At 38.3% G+C, this 21,022-nt stretch overlaps 1 pseudogene; it reads left to right on the forward strand.

The window, feature by feature from the left end:
- Positions 1-1,268: 1,268 nt before the first annotated feature.
- On the forward strand, positions 1,269-20,497 carry LOC105724987 (eukaryotic translation initiation factor 4E type 2-like; annotated as a pseudogene).
- The last annotated feature ends 525 nt before the right edge of the window (positions 20,498-21,022 follow it).

Below are 21,022 nucleotides of genomic sequence, written 5' to 3' on the forward strand. Positions count from 1 at the left end.
AAAAGCAGTATCCTATTAGAACGGATAGGGGGAATGAATACTGTAAAGTAAAACTCACAAAAACTTCCTACAATTCATGAGTTAAGTTGTTGGTCAAGATTCAGGTATAACAGATAACACCAAGTACAACAGACAAAAGTGCCTTAATCAGTCTCCTCACTGTGGGTTTTCTGGTTTTCAGCCTGCTAACCCTGTGATAGCACATCCTAGGCAGTCAATCAATAGTTGTTGAATTGAGTTGAACTTGATCCAGGCTCACACTTTCTCTCAGGGTTGAATGACTCATGTTTGCTCCCACAACTCATTCCATTTAATTTTCAGAACCATTTCTACAGATATATGAACAGGAAACTAGGGATTCTTAAAACAAAACCTATCTTCACATTTTTCACAGATTGACTCTATCCTCTCCTCTTTCTGACTCTCAAGCCTCCCAAAGCCTCCTCAGGGAAAGAGAAATAGATGTCTGGGAATGACCAATGCTTTTTAAAAAGGAAACTCTGGTGGAAAGTTGTAAAAACTGTACCAGATGTAGAAAATTAATAGATAGATGGAAAAACTTAATCTGTTTCTAGATGAGAGAGAAGAAGGCAACGACTCTTTCCAAGTGCTCTGCAGGGGCAGCTCAAAGCACTTTAATCTTTGATGAATGCGATTGAACTCTTTCCACTACTCAAGGAAAGACAGAAGTGCTCACAAGGGCTCATCCTGTGCTGGCTCCCCACCACCATCCATCCTGCCTTCTGCATAATTATCAGGCCTTTCACCATTCACTGCTTTTATTACTCTAAAATTCCTCTTTCAGACCAGATAATCTGGTAGATGAGTACGTGTGGAAAACGGAGCCAGATATTACACAGGGTACTCAGAGTGGCTCCTTCTAGAATGTGAGCCAGGAGTTTAGTGCAGGGTGCTGTATTAGGGGTTTTTGGGCAGTTACTAAGAATCCCGTGTTTGCTCTTCTCTTTTATCTACCACTCCAAGACTGTGTTTATACTGTCCAGGTATCATGTAGGATGTTCATGGACAAAGAGGCTGTGGCATTACAGATCCAGTTATGTTAGGATCAAAATTAATGGATAAAAGACACTTCTGCATCAATATGCAAGACTTTTGCTTGTTAATTAAAATATCACATCTCATAATTTGGTGATAAAATAAGGAGTGCACAGGAAAGGATGAAGACACAACTCAAACACACGCTGACACACGCTGACACTAAATAACTTTTTAATGCTTATATCTGGGAACACTCGCTATGACTTACAATGCAAATGGAACCAGAAGGAGAAAAACCAGCCAACCAACCAACCAACAACATGATGGCTGAACCAGACAAGAGAAATTTTGAAGAAGGATACCCATCAATTACCAGAATCTGTGCCTGCCATAAATCGAAGGTATTGTATCCATGACGGCATGCTGCTTTTTGTGGTGTTTTAATTGACATCACAATTTCCCAGCAGTCCTTCCACAGCCATTCTGAGACAGCATCCAGAAATCAATGAAACCTCAGAACAGGAAGTATCTGTGTATGTAGACTAATGTGGCACATTCCATCTTGGAAGATGTAATCCTTAAAGGAAGGTAGAAAGAATCTTGGTAGCAGTATATGCTGGGAATATACTCAGCCATTTCCCGTGTGTTTTCTAGATTTCGGGAATCAGAAATCAAGAGAAGAATGTGAGAGGTGCTGGCACCTTAGTGGAGGGAAGTAAACAGCTACACAGAAATGAGGAATTGGATTTTCTAGCCATGACTTACAGCTGTCAGTCCAAGGAAGAAATTTGTTCATTTTTATATTTCTTTATTTTCCAAATCATCTAAAATCAGAAAAAAATATATTAAAAAGTATCAACTCCCGTTGATCCTATGCTTTGCAAAAGTATATTTTATATTTATCTTTTTTGATTCCTGAAATAATCCTGTAAACTAGGCATGGTGGATATTATCCTACAAATGAAGATGCTAAGGCCCAAAGGGTTTTGGTTTGTCTTGTTTAGTTTGTAAGAAAAGAATTGAAATTTGATGTTCTTACTCAAGCCCAGTTAGCTTTCCGTGAAGTTTTAAACTGAAAACCCAGTAACAATAAAGATAAACAAAGGGTTAAACCTAAGCCCACCAGAAATATTTGGAGTCCAAAATGAGTGAATGGTGGTAGATGCTACCTTGTAATTATAATCTGTATGTCAAAATAAGACAATCCTGTTGAAAAAGTTAACATGCAAGTAGAAAGCATGGACAAAATGAGGAAGTTGTAAAAGATAGTGCTGTACAACAGGTTTGTTGTTATTATCACTGGTAGTGGCATTACTTGTTTTTTAACTTTTCAAAATATATGTGTGACATAATACTTATTCTTGACAAGAATAAGTATTATGTCACACATATATTTTGTTTACTGTCTCTCATTTCCTTTATGACTTTAAAAAATTCTATTATATTTTCCTTCCAAGGTACCTCTATATCCATAATCAGAAACCCCCAAACTTCCCTGTAGGTTTTGATGGAACACCTGTAATTAGCTCCTAGCAATGATTGCCAAATTTAAATTGTAAACCCCTGAGACAAGCACTGGGTCTAGCTATACATTTTGTAGCCTACCTTGAACAAACTTGCAGAACACCAAGCCTGGCTTTGGTTCCCTCCCTCCTGTCTGCCTTTATTTACTGGTCCTCTTGTCAGTATAACACTGAACAGAAAGTAAGGCTACAGTAAACCAAGTGAGCATAGAGCTTTATTAACAGAGGAACATGATTTCATCTCTCTGCTTCAACTCCTTAGACTCCGACTTCTTTATTCCACATGACTCTGCAAACCTATGTCTGAACTTACATTTTCCTGAAACCAGAACAGATGAAACTCATTAGATAATGCCAACACTGTTACTGATCTTCACCTCAAACCTCAGGAAACAAAGCCAGGCATGATATCCTCAGCTTTTATCTTTCTCCTTTTTTTTTTTTTTTTCCTAGGCCTGGAAGGTTGCAGAGGAGGATGCATCTAAAATTGGAGTTTAGGAGGCATAGTTTTTCAAAGGGTTTTTACTGGGCAGGAAATGCCGTTTCTTTTTCTTTCTTTCTTTCTATACATATATATGTATATATATATACACGTATATATACATATATATATATATTTTATTGCGTTTTATGTTTTGGGGTATATGTGAAGAACATGCAAGATTGTTGCATAGGTACATACATGGCAATGTGGTTTGCTGCCTTCCTCCCCATCACCAATATCTGGCATTTCTCCCCATGTTATCCCTCCCCAACTTCCCACCCTCCGCTGTTCCTCCCCTAGTTCCCTGCTATAGACCCCAGTGTGTGATGCTCCTCTCCCTGTGTCCATGTGTTATTGTTCAACACCCGCTTATGCGTGAGAACATGCGGTATTTGATTTTCAGTTCTTGTGTCAGTTTGCTGAGAATGATGGTTTCTTAAAGAGTAGAAGTATGTTCATTATAGCTGGTATAGACATCTGAAGTAATTTAAAACCAACATGAACAATATTTGGCCTATAAATTTATAGCCTAGAAGGAGTTGGCAATAATCAGAATTGCATATTCATTATAGGGAAGCAATTAAAACAGATAATTCGGGATCTTTTGGACTTTGTTGGCTAAGCAATGGCATAATAAATAACAAAAATTATTATTTCAGTGATTTAAATACATAACTGCAGCTACAACTTCGAAAATGTTGAATGGATAAATGAGGGCTTACGCTTTGGTCAGTACAATGTAAGTCCTTGCAGTTGGGACCCTATGCCCAGCTTCTTTTCCTGACACAGTGCTAAAATGGCACATACAACTTCCACCAGCACCAGCGTGTTCATCATTTAGCATTTAGGAACACAGTGAATAGCAATTATCAGCCAAATAGCTGGGAAGTGAAAATGACCTAGTAATCAGAGTAAATATACATTATGTTGTCATATTATAACGTGTAAATATTGGAGAGGAATACCAGAACATGGACATGCAGAATCTTTCTTTTAAGGCCTTCTATGAATGCAAGTACTATCTTGGCTCTCTGGCATGTTTTTTGGATGACAGCTACTAATCGTGCTGATTTAGTAAGTAGTAGGTCATCTTAATCATTTGCTCACTTAGAGGTACCATGACCAGGAAAGGCATTGCCCTGATTTTTATAAATCCTAAACTTGGCTCCCAATGACCAGGAGACATATGGAGAGATGATAGGAGCTTGGTGGGAGTTCAGACATTATAAACCTTGCACAGCCAGTTGCTTTAGCTTCTTATTCCAATCCAACTATATGTTAATTTTACAGAATCCTTCTTCCTTTATTAAGCTTGGAGAATATTAAAAGCCACCAATGTCATTTTGCTTATATTCATATTCTCAGCAAATTAGGTGGAGATAGTATCAGTGTTGCAAAATGTTGCTTAACTGAGCACCTGGATTACATCCTGTGCTACATAGAGACAGAAAAGAATAGGCAGAAATTTTATTTTAGAAGTTTATATGGATGCAATATCCTGGGAAAATTAGGTTAACTGACGGAATAAGTTTATTAGCAAGGTTCTAAACAGCAGACACACATATTTTCCCCACTTTTAAAATTAAGGTCTTACAGGCTTGGAGAGAATAAATCAAGAATGCCTCTATAGCAGAAGGCAAAGGAGGGTGATGGTGGTAGTAAATATTTGTTGTTCTGAGGAACTCAATATCCTTTTCCAAATTTCTTGAAGGTTTTTGCTATTTTGGGGGTAGGAGGGAGTAGATCTTCTCCCTGCATTGAGTACAGTCTTGGTGGATTAGTGAATTCAGGTACCTGTCCTGTCTCTTTGGAAGTATGGGCTTTCCTGAGGTTCTTTCTGTCAAATTCTCTTTCTTACTGCTCCATGACAGGCAAAGGAAAAAACGTATACCCTAAACGTAGCTAATCACTCTCCTAGAAAACAAACAAAACAAAAGGCAGAGTCCAATCATTCTAGAAGAGGATGTTCGCTGAGATATCGCTGAGACCTTCAAAAGCTACCTGGTTCTTGATGATTTCATTAGTCTTCTTTATAATCATGTACATTGTCCAGTAGCTTCCTAGTAATACAATTCTTGCTCAAACTAAGTAGACTTTGCTTCTGTTGCTAGCAACCAAAGAACCTTAATTAATACAGTTTTTAAATTCTACCTGAAATGCTACAGATAAACTACTTCTTACCAGAGCAGAGAGTCAGAGAAACCACCATCTTTTGGGTAGCTCTTTAGTAGTAAGAAGGTCAATTTCAATAAAGAATTAAAATATTTGGACTGTGAAAGTCATAAGGATAATCTCAAAATCTCAAAATATTGGTTTCTGGCCATGTTTCTAGGTCTTTCTCTACTTAATCTTCTCCGTTTGATTAATTAGGATGGAGTTGAGCCACCTGCACTTTTTGGCCCAAATAAGACCTAATACATAAAATAAAAATCACTAATGGAATCTTGATTCAACGTATACCCAAAACATAATCTATAATCAATAGGGAAGTTTGCAAAGAAAACTACACCTACTGTGCCCAGGGAGAATGGTTTTCCTTGTCAATATCCAAGCAACAACTGGGGAGTTAGGCTGGCTCAAAAGTAATTTTTTAAAACATTATTTTTGTCTTTACAGAACTCTAAGATCAAAATATTTCTTAACTAGGATGTGCAATTTTTTGTTTTAGCTGCTACAGGGAATCAAACATAAGGTACTGTTTCTGCCGACAGAGAGCACATAGCTTCTCTGAAGACATTGCCAGACAAACGAGAAAGTTCTATGAGAAAGAAGATAGGGGCTGGACATAGTGGCTCATACTTGTAATTTGGGAGGCCAAGCACTTTGGGAGGCCGAGGTGGGATGGTCACTTGAGCCTAGGAGTTCGGTACCAGCCTGGGCAATATAGCAAGATCCATCTCTACAAAAATTTTTTTTTTAAAAATTTATCGGCCAGGCACAGTGGCTCACACCTGTACTCCCAATACTTTGGGAGGCTGAGGTGGGCAAATCACAAGGTCAGGAGTTTGAGACCAGCCTAGCCAACATGGTGAAACTCTGTCTTTACTGAAAATATAAAAAATTAACTGGGCATACTGATGTGTGCCTGTAATCTCAGCTACTTGGGAGGCTGAGGCAGGAGAAACTTGAACCCAGGAGGTGGAGGTTGCAGAGAGTCGAGATTGCTCCACTTCACTCCAGCCCAGGTAACAGAGTAAGACTCCATCTCAAAAAAAACACAAATTATCCAGATATGCTGGAACATGTCTGTGGATAGCTCACTGTGCTATCTCCCAGCTACTTGGGAGGCTGAGGTGTGAAGATCACACCCACAGGAAGAGCACAGGAAGTTGAGGCTGCAGTGAGCCAAGATCATGCCACTGCACCCTTGCCTGAGCAACAGAGCAAGACCCCGTCTAAAAAAAAGAGAAGAAAAAAAAGATGGTTGAGAAGACTTTGTGGAGAAAAGTAGAATTTTTTTCTTTGAGAATCACTCTGTTCACTTTTAGTAACCAGGTGGTTTCACAGCTCACGGTAGACCTGGATGGTGTCACTGCTTCTTAAGGCCAGTAATGTAGCTGATTTTATGTTTTACACAGGATGGCCTCTGCCAAAGAGGACTTTAGCCCTAAGTGTGTGTGTGGGGGTGGGGAGGGAGTGGCAAAGAGAAGAGAAACATCTGTTTGCTATTTGCTATTAGCTTCCTTGAAAGCAGCAATGGAAGTCAAGTGTATCACAAAGCAGTTTCTTTCCTCAAGTTGTAAATTGCTGTGAGGAGGAAATTTGTGAAAAATTGATAGTGATGTACAAATAACAGAACAAAATATTTGAACTGGAGCTCAGGAGATGAGCAGTACTCTCTATTCACTTGTTCTTTCTTTGTGGCCAAGCATGTCTGAATCCTTTTAGAAGGGTCATTTGCCAAAAAGTCTAATCTCTGATATTTACTAGGTCTATTTGCATGTGGCAAAATCAGCTAAATTAATTATATTTGCTTGCTCTTATTCTGTGGAATAAGAAAGCAGTAAAGCTGGTATTTTTCCAGGTTCACATTCTGAGACAGCATGAGAAACAATTAGGATTCAGAAATAGAGAAGCCAGAAATAAGACCACACACCTACAACTATCTGATTTTTAACAAATCTGACAAAAGCAATGGGGAAAGAATTCCCTATTTAATAAATGGTGCTGGGAGAACTGGCTAGCCATGCACAGAAAATTGAAACTGGACCCCTTCCTGACACCGTATACAAAAACCAACTCAAGATATTTTAGAGACTTAAATTTAACACCCAAAACTATAAAAACACTGAAAGAAAATCATTGTTGCCTAAATGGCAGTACCATTCAGGACATAGACATGGCAAAGATTTCAGGACAAAGATGCAGAAAGCAATTGCAACAAAAGTAAAAATTGACAAATGGGATCTAATTAAACTAAAGAGCTTCTGCACAGCAAAACAAACTATCAACAGAGTAAACAGAAAACATATAGAATGGGAGAAAATTTTTGCAATCTATACATCTGACAAAGGTCTAATATCCAGCATCTATAAGGAACTTAAATAAATTTACAAGAAGAAAATAACTCCATTAAAAAATGGGAAAAGACCATGAACAGATATTTCTCAAAAGAAGACATATATATGGCCAACAAATATATGAAAAAATCCCAACGTCACTGATCATTAGAGAAATAAAACCAGTATGGGATACCATGTCACACCAGTCAGAATGGCTATTATTAAAAAGTAAAACAAAACAAAACAAAACAGATGCCAGCAAGGTTGTGAAGAGAAAGAAATAACTTTGCCCTGTTGGTAGAAGTATATATTAGTTCAATCATTGTGGAAGACAGCGTGGCGAGTCCTCAAAGACCTAGAGACAGAAATACCATTTGACGCAGAAATGCCATTACTGGGTATATATGCAAAGGAATGTAAATTATTCTACTATAAAGACACATGCACATGTATGTTAATGGCAGCACTATTCACAATAGCAAAGACATCGACTCAACCTAACTGACCATCAATGACAGACTGGATAAAGAAAATGTGGCACATATACACCATGGAAAACTATATAGCCATAAAAAGAAATAAGATCATGTCCTTTGCAGGGACATGGATGAAGTCGGAGGCAATTATCCTTAGCAAACTAATACAGGAACAGCAAACCAAACACTGCATGTTCTCACCTAAAAGTGGGAGCTAAATGATGGGAACACATGGACACATGATGGGGAACAACACACATTGGGGCCTGTCAGAGGGTGGGGTGTGGGAGGAACGAGAGGATCAGGAGGAATAACTAATGGATGCTGGGCTTAATACCTGGGTTATGGGATGATCTGTGCAGCAAGCCATCATAACACACGTTTATCTATATAACAAACCTGCACATCCTGCATGTGCACTTAAAATAAAAGTTGGAAATAAAAAATAAAAGCAAACAAAAAATAAGAATTAGGATTCATAACATTTAACCCTTTTACTACCTTCATTGTAATAAAATATAGGAGACAAACCACTCTCCACTGTTTTCAAATAGGGAGAAACCAAGGAACCTTCCACATATATCTCTTAATGTCGGCATTGGAATGGGAAGTCTCATCTGACTTCAAAACAGCTTGATTCACTAGGGCATGTTGCCTTCCTCTGAGCCTAAAATAAAAATAGCCCAACTTAATCAATGTTTGCCAAGTTCCAGTCTATAGGGAACTTTTATTTTTATAGCCAAGAATAACATACACTTTATACTAGGCAATTTTAATGGCAGTATTGGGACAATCTATACTATTGCTTCACAAATGGAGTACAAAAGCCTGTGGGTATATTTACCTATTAAAAATGGTGGTGGAGAAGGAGAGCAGTTCACACTAGAAAATAAATGTCTGGTCACCACACCCATTTGGGAAAATCTCTCGTTTGGTTGTGAAACTGAAATATCATTTGCAATGCTTTCCCTTCCCTGCTAGTCCTTTTAACATTAGTAAATTATAACTGCTATGAGGCAAGGTCTACATCTTGTCTCTGCTTTTCAGAGATAAATGTTGGCTGAATGAGTGAATGAATGAATATATAAAATAAATAAGCAATCCTTAAGATAAAAATATCTTTTATATTTCTCTGAGTAGCAAGTAATAAGCATACAGCCAAATTGAATCCAATAATAATGTAATAATAGTGGGTTTTTTTTGAGTGTCAGGCACTGTTCTAGGTACTTCATGTATACTGGTTGACGTAATCATCAAAATAATTCTATGAATTAGGTATTATTGTTAGTGCTGTTTCACAGATGAAAAAATGTGGTGCAGTGTGCTCAAGTCACTTCTATATTATCTCAACAGCTAGTTAAGGGAGGGAGAAGGATTTGAATCCAAACCTAGTGCTGCTGCTGCTATTTATTTACAGTTTGATACACAAATAGTTGTGGCAAATACCCATCAGAGTGTGAGGGTCTCAGCTGAAGCACTTTACATTGAGTACTAAGTAGGTGCACACTTTACCTTGACTATCCAAACAATGACACAAGGCCCCCAGTTTTTTTTTTTTTTCCCAGAGGAACCTCTGGAAAAATGAAATCCTTCAGTTTGATTTCATTCAGAACATCGAAAAATATTTACTGAAAAGTCAACAAGTAGACAGCCAGTAGATAAATTATAGAAGTTAAGAGAAAACTTTGTAAAAGTGAGCACTCCAATGTCACTTCCAGTTTCTGGAGAAAATTTAGTTCCCATTTTCTTGGGTAGTCCAGGGACAGGGCAGCACTGTGGGAGACTCAGACTTGGGTTCTTTATAAAATGAGACTCCTCTCATTTTTTCTTTTTTTCTGAATGACTGTTTGTCCCGTTTTACAAGAGAGCACTCATATCTCTGTATAATATCATGCTGACATTGGAATCATTTTTACCTCTCAACAGCAAGTTGGAGAGCCTTTCCTTAAGGACTTCTTTTTACTTTGGATCAGTGAGACACATTAATTGTGCCTGCTTCTCCCCATAACCTACTTGTATTTGAAATAAATACTGGGCAGGAAGAGCCAAATAACCAAGGTTCACAGTGAAAAGAAAGGTCATCTCCGTTTCCGTTCTCCCATCACTGTTGAAGTGGTATTCTCTGCACTGAAATTTCCTTGTTCTGGAGCCTGCCTTCATGCTGCCAGGGGTAAACTCTGACAGAAGAAAGGGCATTTAAGAACACAGCATCCTGGTTTTCACTAAGCAAGATACTTAGACAAGAAAGAGAGATAAATCTGTAGTTTGATTTAAATTGGCTTTTGTTCCATGAAGATTTGTTTTCTTTTTGCACCTTTTTATTGTCAGTGCATGTGAGAACCTATTATGAAAGCTACTAGGCAAACTTACTTGGCCCTAGAAACTCTGATCCAGGCGAAAAATCCCAAGAAAATGTCATTGCGTGATATGACGTGGTATGATGAGGGGGCTAGAATCAGGGGGTGCAGAGGTGCCTTGGGACATCTAGAGAGGGAGGGTGACACAAGAGCAAGGATGAGCCAGTAAAGTCTTAGAGACTGGCGATGCCATGTCTCAATTCTGCTCTAGTGTACAGTCCCTTGGGGAGGTCACGATCTAGATGAAAATCTGGACACTGCCCATTTCTACCATCTTATTATCTTGTGTTTAAGGAAGAAGGGAAATAAAATGGGCCCTCAAGCCCCATCATGACTACGTCCCACAGAGCATCACACACCCTATTATTAGTACAATTCCAGAAATATGTGTGATGCTTTCTGTTGCATCTAACTTGACAAGTGTGATCCACAAGCCTCTAAAGAATTCTGTTCTGCTAAATATTCAGAAGGGTGTCTGACAGAGTGAAAGAAGGAAAATTAAGCATAGAAAGAAAGGGCCAGGCAAGAGAGATAAAACATACAGTTACTGGAATTTACAAAATAGGAGGTAATGTTATTCATACCAAAGATTTTACTGGATCATACTGGAAAAAAGTAAATCTACCATATCAATTAACATTGTCATTTTTTTAAATCAAAGTTAATATTTCAGAAAAAAGGATAATCATGCTAAGGGTAGCATGATTCTTTATAAGTCCTTTAATTTTATTTTATAGAACATTTTTGGGATAAGTTATTTGGAGAAAGTATTTCTGTTTCCTAGTGAGAGGAATACTCCACCTCTTTTTTCATGGTGTGATGATTCTAGTCCAAACGCAATGAGTTTCTGGAAATGGCAAGTGAGACACTTGTTGCCATGGTGATTGTTAATAGTTCTGACTCAGATATAGTGTTGCCATAGCAACTGCATTGAAGCCCTTGGGAGGTGGTGCGGTCTTTTTTTTTTTTTTTTAATCAGCAGAAAGAGGCTAGGAAGAACCATCTTAGTAGCTTCTTGCTTCACTGCGATGACGAAGCTTTCAAGGCTATTTCATCCAGATGAAAGATCATCCTGTTCCTGCACTGATGAAACAGATATGTTACACTGTGCAGGATAAACATAGTCCCATATATCATAGTAGCAAGCACATTATCTTCCTGTTAATGAATTCTAATTTTCTGACTGTAATGGTTTCTAATAACACAGGTAGTCTCAAGTGAATATCTTGAAGAATCCTTAATGTCACTGCCAGTACAAAAAACTAAAGGTCAAAGACTGAATAGGCCAAAATCATTGAGATGTGGACAGTTTTCGCTTTAATGCATTCCTGTAAGGACAAGGCACATGGCTGACAAAGCATTTTTAAGATCTTTTTGGAATGTTTGGGGCTTGGTCATCTAGATTGAATTATTGTATGTCATCTTACATATATACCCATTTCTTAAATTAATGATTGGCATGCAGAAAATCCCCAATAAATATTGTGAGTGAGTGAATGAATCAATTTGTCAGGAAATGGATAGTAGTGTTTATTTTTCCTCAAGACCAGTTATGTAACTTTGTATTATTTTAAGGCCTTTGCTATATTCTTTTGCACTTAAAGACAAGTGTGTTAAGCAGATCTGTGTTCCTGAAAAATGAATAAATTGATGCAATTTTCTTACGTCAAGGACTATTCCCACTTTCCAGTGTGAACTATCCAGGATCTCAAACTTTCCAGAGCCCTCAAACTTTCATTCAGGTGTGTGAGACTGCTGGAATTGAATTTAAATGCAGCCCCTTTGTGTAGCCCTTTCTGTAGTCAGCGGATTAGAACAAGTTCAAAGTGGTGGGATAACAACACTGGCTAAATTCTGAGATTGGCTTCTCCCATATTTAGTTCACTCTCAACTGTCCCTTATTTTTGTTTTCTACCTTAGGCTCTTGGTCTAAGATGTTTTCCCCTCTACTATAAAGCTTCCTTGATGGCTATAACAATGCCCGTTCTTTTCCCATTTCATAATGCCAAGCATGGTGGTTTTATATAGTAGGAATACAGTAAAACCAAGTTAAATAAAATAAATGTAATTTAAATGTTTCTTCCTACTGCAATTTACCTTTAGATTGGATTCCTTCTTCCTGCCTCTGAAGCTAGCACCTAGTTAATATGAGAAAAGCCTAGTGTTAACAGGGAAGATTGGTATTAATGGGAGCACTGTCTTTGGGGTGGAGAAGGCCTTTGAGTAATATATGAAGCTTTGAAAGTCTGTTATCACACCACATAGATGCAGCTGCTTGTTCTGCTCATCTAAGGGACTTGACCAGGGTCTTCGTATATAGCAAATGTTTGTGGAATGAGTGATTTTTTTGTGTGTGAAATCCATAAGCTTTATGCCCAATTGATGATTCTGGAAAATGGGATTAGCTTTTTTCTTCTTTGGGTCTCCTGCACAGCTAGAAATTGTGCCCGAATGTTGGGTATATGCTATGCATTAGGCCAGTACTAAGACAGTTATTTCCTTAAGTAAAAACATTTTATTTGCAACCAGCTTACCAGGATGGCTTTTGATAATGTCTTCTTTTCCCACGTTATTAAGCTGTGCTTTAAATGTTTGAAAATGCCCAGAACCTCTCACTTCCTGTCTTGATATTTCATAGTTTCTTCTCCCTTTCTAATCAGTTTCTAAAATTTCAGGGACTTGGAATTAAGCTGCTACTTCTTTTCTTTTCCTTAGGTAAAATCTTTTCAACACAAAGGGAAAATTGACTTGAAATATATTTATTTAATGAGCTTCCCTTTAAATGGTCTTCTAAAACAGCACCTTGTTAGTGGTTTCTAATAAATGTCTGTTAAGTCTTCCTACAAAAATACCTATGAAGGTGAGAAAAAATTCACAGTGACACTGAAAATGGAGACTGACAATCAATTTATTGCTGAAATCTGAGGTACTTTCCATTAACTAAGAACAATCTAGTTCTTCAGAACTAGATTGAAAGACATCACTAATGGCTTACCTCTACAAGTATTTAGGAAGATCTTCCTTCACTTTACCTTTAACTCTAATGGTCTGTTCCTTTACTCACAAAAGCTGGCTCTGTTTCAGATAAAAACTTGGGTGACCCCTTCAACACCTATTTGTTGCTTTTTTATGGTAGCCATCATTCTGTTTTCTCTTCTTTTCTCTTGTTACCAATCAATACCAGTCTCTTTTTTGAAAAACCTTTTTTTAAAAAATTGTGGTTTAAAACACCTAACATAAATTTACCATCTCAAACATTTTTAAGTATACATTTTAGTAGCGTTAAGTATATTCACATTATTGTGAAGACTTCTCTCTTTTTTTCTAATTATTATTTTTAAGTTCTGGGGTACATGTGCAGGATGTGCAAGTTTGTAACAGAGGTAAACATGTGCCATGGTGGTTTGCTGCACCTACCAACCCTTCACCTAGGTATTAAGCCCAGCATGCATTAGCTGTTTTTCCTAATGCTCTCCCTCCCCCGCCCTACCCTGCAACAGGTCTCAGTGTGTGTTGTTTCCCTCCCTGTGTCCATATGTTCTCATTGTTCAGTCCCATTTATTATATCTGGTTAAAAATGTGTAACACCAGAAAAGAAAGTGGAAGTAATGAGGAGGTAGGAAGGGGAATGGTAAGTCTAGTCTCTACAAGTGAAATATGGTTGAGAAAAGAGACAGGGAGAGTAGAGTGCTGGTTATAGTATATATGAACTCCATCTGTTCAGAGTGTCAGAAAGCCAGGAATGGGCCATTTTAGCACAGTAGAAGTTCATGGAAATCCAAGTAAAACAGTTGCAGACATCAACCCAAATCAGTTATATATATAAGAGAATTCAGCCAGTGCTTAAGTACAGGGAGTGAGAGACAACATGGTGACTGTGGAGGACTAGTCAGCACAAAGGAAATAATAGTATTTTGAAGTCTTGAAAGAAAAGGCAGGCACATCTTTGAAAATGATTTAGCAATATTTAGAGAAAATTTTAGAAAATTGACTTTTTTTTTTTTTTGAGGTGGGGTCTTGCTCTGTTGCCCAGGCTGGAGTGCAATGGCATGATCTTGTCTCACTGCAACCTCTGCCTCCCAGGTTCAAGCAATTCTCCTGCCTCAGTCTCCTGAGTAGCTAGGATTACAGGCACGCACCACCATGCCTGGCTAATTTTTGTATTTTTAGTAAAGACGGAGTTTCTCCATGTTGGACAGGCTGGTCTCAAACTCCTGACCTCATGATCCGCCTGCTTTGGCCTCCCAAAGTGCTGGGATTACAGATGTGAGCCACCACACCTGGCTGAAAATTGACTTTCATAAGAAAATACAAGAATACCTTTAGGAAAGAGGAGCGTAAATCTGAAAGCATTGTAGGATAAGATGCAAAGGTAGATGGATGAAATAACACTTCATATGTCTAATACTGCACCCAGCCCTATAGATTTGTATAACCTTTAACTAAGAAGCCATTGAATATTAACACATAAAAATACATAGAAATCAAGACAGTATGCGATTACCTGTTAATTAAGGGCCTACATGAACGATACAGATTGTGCTCTGGGCAGTCAGGAAAAGGTGAGGTCATTGTTGTCTGGAATTATCAGAGTTACAAAGTTTGGCTCAATAGGAGAGAATTGGGGATAGAATTGTAGAGAGGGACAGGGACAGGAGCAAAAGCTTTTATTTGTTTTGAGCAAATGGCATCCTCCTCAAACTGTCCTCAGATAATCTTATTCTCGAAAATGTTAACATTCAGAATCTGACAGCACTTTTTTCTCACTATCATCTTACCTGGACTGCTTCTGATCCTTTTAGGTTAGGTTCAGTTCACCTATCTCCTGTTCACAGGGACGCCTCTCAGGCAGGATTGTAAAACATTTAATGTCTCAATCATACATTTGTTCTTCTAACTGAAGTCTAATCAGGCATTTTTCTGGCAATCTCCTATCAGAATAACTTTGTATGGTAGTCAGGGTTGATGACTACCATTTTATAGGCAAGAATGCTAAAATGTTGAAGAATTTTCATCAACTTCCCTTCCATACAGCAAGAAAATGTAAGAGTCTGGACTTACATCCAGGGTTTTTGATTTCCAGTCTCATGCTCTTTTGACAACATAAGTGACTAAGCAGCAGGAATAAGGAAAGATAAAGGAGGTGAAAATGGGCAAGTAAGGATGTTTAATTATTTTTTTTATTATTCTTTAAGTTCTGGGGTACATGTGCATATTGTGCAGGATTGTTACATAGGTGTACACATGCCATGGTGGTTTGCTGCATCCATCCCCCCATCATCTACATTAGGTGTTTCTCCTGGTGTTATCCCTCCTGAAAGCCTCCAACCCCTGCTATCTCTCCCCTAGCCTCCCCACTGCCCAACATGCCCCAGGGTGTGATGTTCCCCACCCTGTGTCCATGTGTTCTTATTGTTCAACACCCACTTATGAGTGAGAACATGTAGTGTTTGGTTTTCTGTTCTTGTGTCAGTTTGCTAAGAATGATGGTTTCCAGCTTCATCCATGTCCCTGCAAAGGACATGAACTCATCATTTTTATGGCTGCATAGTATTCCATGGTATATATGTGTCACACTTTCTTTGTCCAGTCTGTCATTGATGGGCATTTGGGTTGGTTCCAAGTCTTTGCTATTGTGATTAGTGTTGCAATAAACATATGTGTGCATGTGTCTTTATAGTAGAATGATTTATAATCTTTTGGGTATACACCCAGTAATGGGATTACTGGGTCAAATGGTATTTATGGTTCTAGATCCTTGAGGAATTGCCACACTGTCTTCCACAATGGTTGAACTAATTTACAGTGTAAAGCATTCCTGTTTCTCCACATCCTCTCCAGCATCTGTTGTCTCCAGATTTTTTAATGATCGCCAATGTTTAATTATTTTTTAAAGATGGGAGTAGGACTATGAATGTTTGAAGACACCAAGAAGAAACTTGTCCCCCTGCCTTCAAAAGACATATCTACCCCAATTATTTATTAAGCTATGGATAAAGGATATTAACATTAGAGTGTCTTTTTTTTTTTTTTTGGAAAAAGAATGTCATATATCATAATTGTGACACAGGTTTAGTAATCACAGTTATGGCAACAGACAGTCAAGAAAATCACATCATATTCACTTACAAGGCAGGATAGCATGCCCCTTATGGCTGCTTTTCACGATGCTACTGACCATGGTTGATGTAAGGCAGTTGTAGCCACATCTTATTGATAGTAGAGAACTGCTATGGGAAAGCAAGATTCTGGGATGACCAGAGGGATAGTATGAAGTTTTCATATAATAATATAGTAGCTCAGTCTAGTCAATCTGGCTAACAATCTGATGTGACATTTCCCAATTCACATTTATTCACATGTATAAAAGTGTTCTTGTACTTCATTGATACATACACTTTTGATGGTTGAATATATTTTTCATTGCTTCAATCTGAAGTCTTTCTTTCTTGTTTTTAGTATTTTCTAGCTTTAGAAATCATTGTATGCTCTTTGTATGTCATGGACTTTTATACACATTTGATTTTTTTTAATCTACAATTTCAGTAATTCCATTGTCACTTCTCCATGCTTGAAAGGTGTGTGAGGAGGACTCATACATGGGCGTATAAAGGACATTGGTTCTGTGAGAGCAAACATGGTAACTCTTCATTCATTACCCATGACAACTTATCTAAACTTGATTGCATTTTCAGAGTGAACAGTTAAAAAAAACATGCATTTTAATTTTGTTTTGTTGTACCCAGAGAATTAGCATTCTAGCTGCAGGAACTCACATTATTGACAGCATTTTAGAGAGAGAACCAGGCTGCTGTATGAGCCTGACTTTTAGGGCTTATCTCATATTCCACCTTGAATGACCTCCCACTGTCAGAAATATAATTCTGAATCCTAGAAGCAGTTGGTAACCCTCTCATTATTTTAATGTGCTTTGGATTTTCATAATAAAATATCTGATTTTCATCCTTTGTTTTCCATTGAATTAGCACTAACTGGCCATCACTGTCTAGCTACTGGTTTCATGTTGGCCCTGTAACCCCTAATTCTCTTCAATATCTAGACTCTCAGGAGAGAGAGCCATCGTACCTGATAAATAGGCATGCGCCCATCTCCTTGAGGACTGCAACTGCCTCAGAATTGTATTTGTTTCCTAAAGCTGCTGTAACAAAGTATAGTAAACTGGGAGCTATAAAAAGCAGAAATTTATTGTCTCACAGTTCTGAAGGCTAGATCTTCAAGTTCACACAGTCAGCAGGGTTGGTTCTTTCTAAGGGCTGTGAGGCAGCCTTCAATTTTTAATTGTTGTGGGTACATAGTAGTTATATATATTTATGGGGTACATAAGGTATTTTGATGCAAGCATGCAATACATAATAATCACATCAGGGTAAATGGGGTATTCATCCCTTCAAGCATTTATCTTTTGTGTTATAAATAATCCAGTTATACTATTGTAATTATTTTGAAATGGACAATTAAATTATTTTTGACTAGAGCCAACCTGTTGTGCTGGTAAATACTAGGTCTTATTCACTCTTTTTTTTTTTTTTATACCCATTAACCATCCCCACTACCTCCCCATCCCCACTACCCTTCCCAGCCTCTGGTAACCATCTTTTTACCCTTTATCTCCATGAGTTCAATTATTTTAACTTTTAGCTCCCACAAATAAATGAGAACATGCAAAGTTTGTCTTTCTATTCCTGGTTTATTTCACTTAACGTAGTGACCTCCAGTTCCATCTGTGTTGTTGCAAATGACAGGATCTCATTCTTTTTGATGGCTAAATAGTACTACATTGTGCATATGTATCACATTTTCTTTAGACATTTATCTGCCGGATAGACACTTAGATTGCTTCTAAATCTTGGATATTGTGAATAGTGCTGCAATAAATTTGAGAGTGCAGATATCTCTTTGATATAGTGATTTCCTTTCTTTTAGGAACATACCTAGGAGTGAGATTGTTGGGTCTTATAGTAGTTCTGTTTTTATTTTTCTGAGGAACCTCCAAAATGTTCTCCATAGTGGCTGTACTATTTACATTCCACCAACAGTGTACAAGGGTTCACTTGTCTCCATATCCTTGTCGCATTTGTTATTGCCTGACTTTTGGATAAAAACCATTTTAGCTTGAGTGAGATGATACCTCATTGTAGTTTTGATTTGCATTTCTCTAATGATCAGTGATATGGAGCACCTTTTCATGTACCTGTTGGCCATTTGCTTGTCTTCTTTTGACAAATGTCTATGTAAATCTTTTGCCCCCTTTAAATCAGATTATTAGATGTTTTTCCTATAGAGTTGTTTGAGCTCCTTATACATTCTGGTTATTAATCGCTTGTTAGATGGATAGTTTGTTTTCTCTTCACTTCTATTTCCCCCATTCTGTGGGTTGTCTCTTCACCTTGTTGATTGTTCCCTTTGCTGTGCAGAAGCTTTTTCCCTTGATGTGATCCCATTTGTCCATTTTTGCATTGTTTGCCTGTGTTTGTAGAGTATTACTCAAGAAATCTTTGCCCACTCCAATGTTCTAGAGTTTCTCCAGTGTTTACTTTTAGTAGTTTAGTAGTTTGAGGTCTTAGATCTAAGACTCTAAACCATTCTGATTTGATTTTCGTATATAGCAAGAGATAGGTGCTCTGTTCCATTCTTTTGGTAAAGACTTTTATTTAACTAACTAATGAATGAGAAAACCAGTAAGATGTGACAACTAGTTCCAAAAATGATTTAAAGACCACACATATGTAGGTAATAAGAAGTATGTTTACAGCCACATGTAAAACTGGTCAATGTCCATTAGGCAAAATTTCACCAGAAAAAAAAATCATTTGTTTTTCTGTGGACAAGAATCATTTGCATTACTTACAGAGTTGTAAAATACCTTAAAGACAATAAAAGGTGCAGGCTTCTCTGAATGAAATAAAGGGAAAGAGGTGCTTGACAGAATGGCAAGTAATCTATTTTTGTCCATTTCAATCTCCTTTTCAGTTTTTCTGACATAAATATTGGAGTCCTTTGTCTCAAACAAAATATTCTATGGAATCTCAATGTATAGCCCATAGGAAAAGCAGAAGTGAGGCTGTGGCGACAGCAGTGGGAAGAGGATGATCAACAAGTTTGATGTTTTGTTTTGTTTTTTTTTTTTGAGACAGAATTTTGCTCTTGTTACCCAGGCTGGAGTGCAATGGCACAATCTCGGCTCACCATAACCTCTGCCTCCTGGGTTCAGGCAATTCTCCTGCCTCAGCCTCCTGAGTAGCTGGTATTACAGGCATGCGCCACCATGCCCAGCTAATTTTTTGTATTTTTAGTAGAGACGGGGTTTCACCATGTTGACCAGGATGGTCTCGATCTCTTGACCTTGTGATCCACCCGCCTCAGCCTCCCAAAGTGCTGGGATTACAGGTGTGAGCCACCGCGCCCGGCCCTTAAGTTTGATGTTTTGAAAGACGATGACAGGGGGGTCCATGATCAGAATGAAGAAGACAGCACACAGAAAGATGCTGAGAAGAAGAAAAAAAAAAAAAAAAAAACCAGAATGGGACAAGAATCAGAGCTGTCACAAGAGGAAGGCTGTTTTTCCTGGATGGGCAGAGCATCCCCTGCTACACTTTCTGGTACTGCAGGAAAACCCCTGGCTATCCCACCAGCTCACAGAGTTATGAACAGAGTATCAAACAGATTGGCACCTTTGCCTCTGTGGAGTGGTTCTGGAGGTTTTATAGCCACATGGTGTGTCCAAAGGACCTGATAGGCCACAGTGACTTCCATCTCTCCAAAGAAAGAATTAAACCCAAGTGGGAGGATAACGCAAAATAAAAATGGTGACAAGTGGATTATTTATTTCATTGTGGAAGGGCTTGACCTCCCGTTGCTGGGAGAGTCTCATTTTGGCCATGTTGGAGAACAGTTCATAGTTGGGGAGGAGAGCTGTGGGGCTGTGGTCTCTCTTTGCTTTCAGGAATTTCAATATGGAAAAGACTGTCAGTGACTAAGCAACCACAGCCTGAATCCGGGATACACTTAGGTGAGTGCTTAACCTAGCTCCCAACACCATTATGAAATACAAAACTCATACCGACAGCATCAAAACACCAGGAAGCCTCAGCCCCCAAAGTCTCCTTTTTCAAAACCTCTGGAAGCTGTAGTTGAATGTGCCATGACCCTCTCCCTCTCTGGATGACACTATCCTTGAAGCTGGGGCCATTAAAGTTTTCTTGTTCCGTTGGCATGCTACCTGGAAGATCCTTCTGTCGTGGCCAAGATAATTAAAAGAGCATTTTATGTTTTAAGAACAGGCTGTCACACAGCAGCTACAACAACAGCTGAGATTGCTCAATAAATGGTGCTAAACTAAAAAAAATGGAAAGAAAAGCAGAATCACTTTGGTTGATATGAATATAGAGGCTTCTGACTAAGCTTTCTTGGATCCCATAGTTTTGGGGATCTGTATAAATCACATTTAGGAAACCACTAGATGATTTCTACAACTACTGATTGGCCTTACTAATTGCACTTGGTCCCTCAACTTTCTTTACTTGTTCCCACACCCACACATTGCCCCATACTTCTACTCACTCCCCACTCGTCACTCCCTACATGGATGCTCTTCTGTATCAAGAAACGGAGACATCGCTTTCAGAAGACTTTTTCATCCTTACAAATTTTAAATTCCCAC

The sequence above is a fragment of the Aotus nancymaae genome, unplaced genomic scaffold (genome assembly GCF_030222135.1).
Source record: "Aotus nancymaae isolate 86718 unplaced genomic scaffold, 86718_ANA_hifiasm-v0.15.2.pri h1tg000011l, whole genome shotgun sequence".
Classification (NCBI taxonomy): Eukaryota; Metazoa; Chordata; class Mammalia; order Primates; family Aotidae; genus Aotus; species Aotus nancymaae.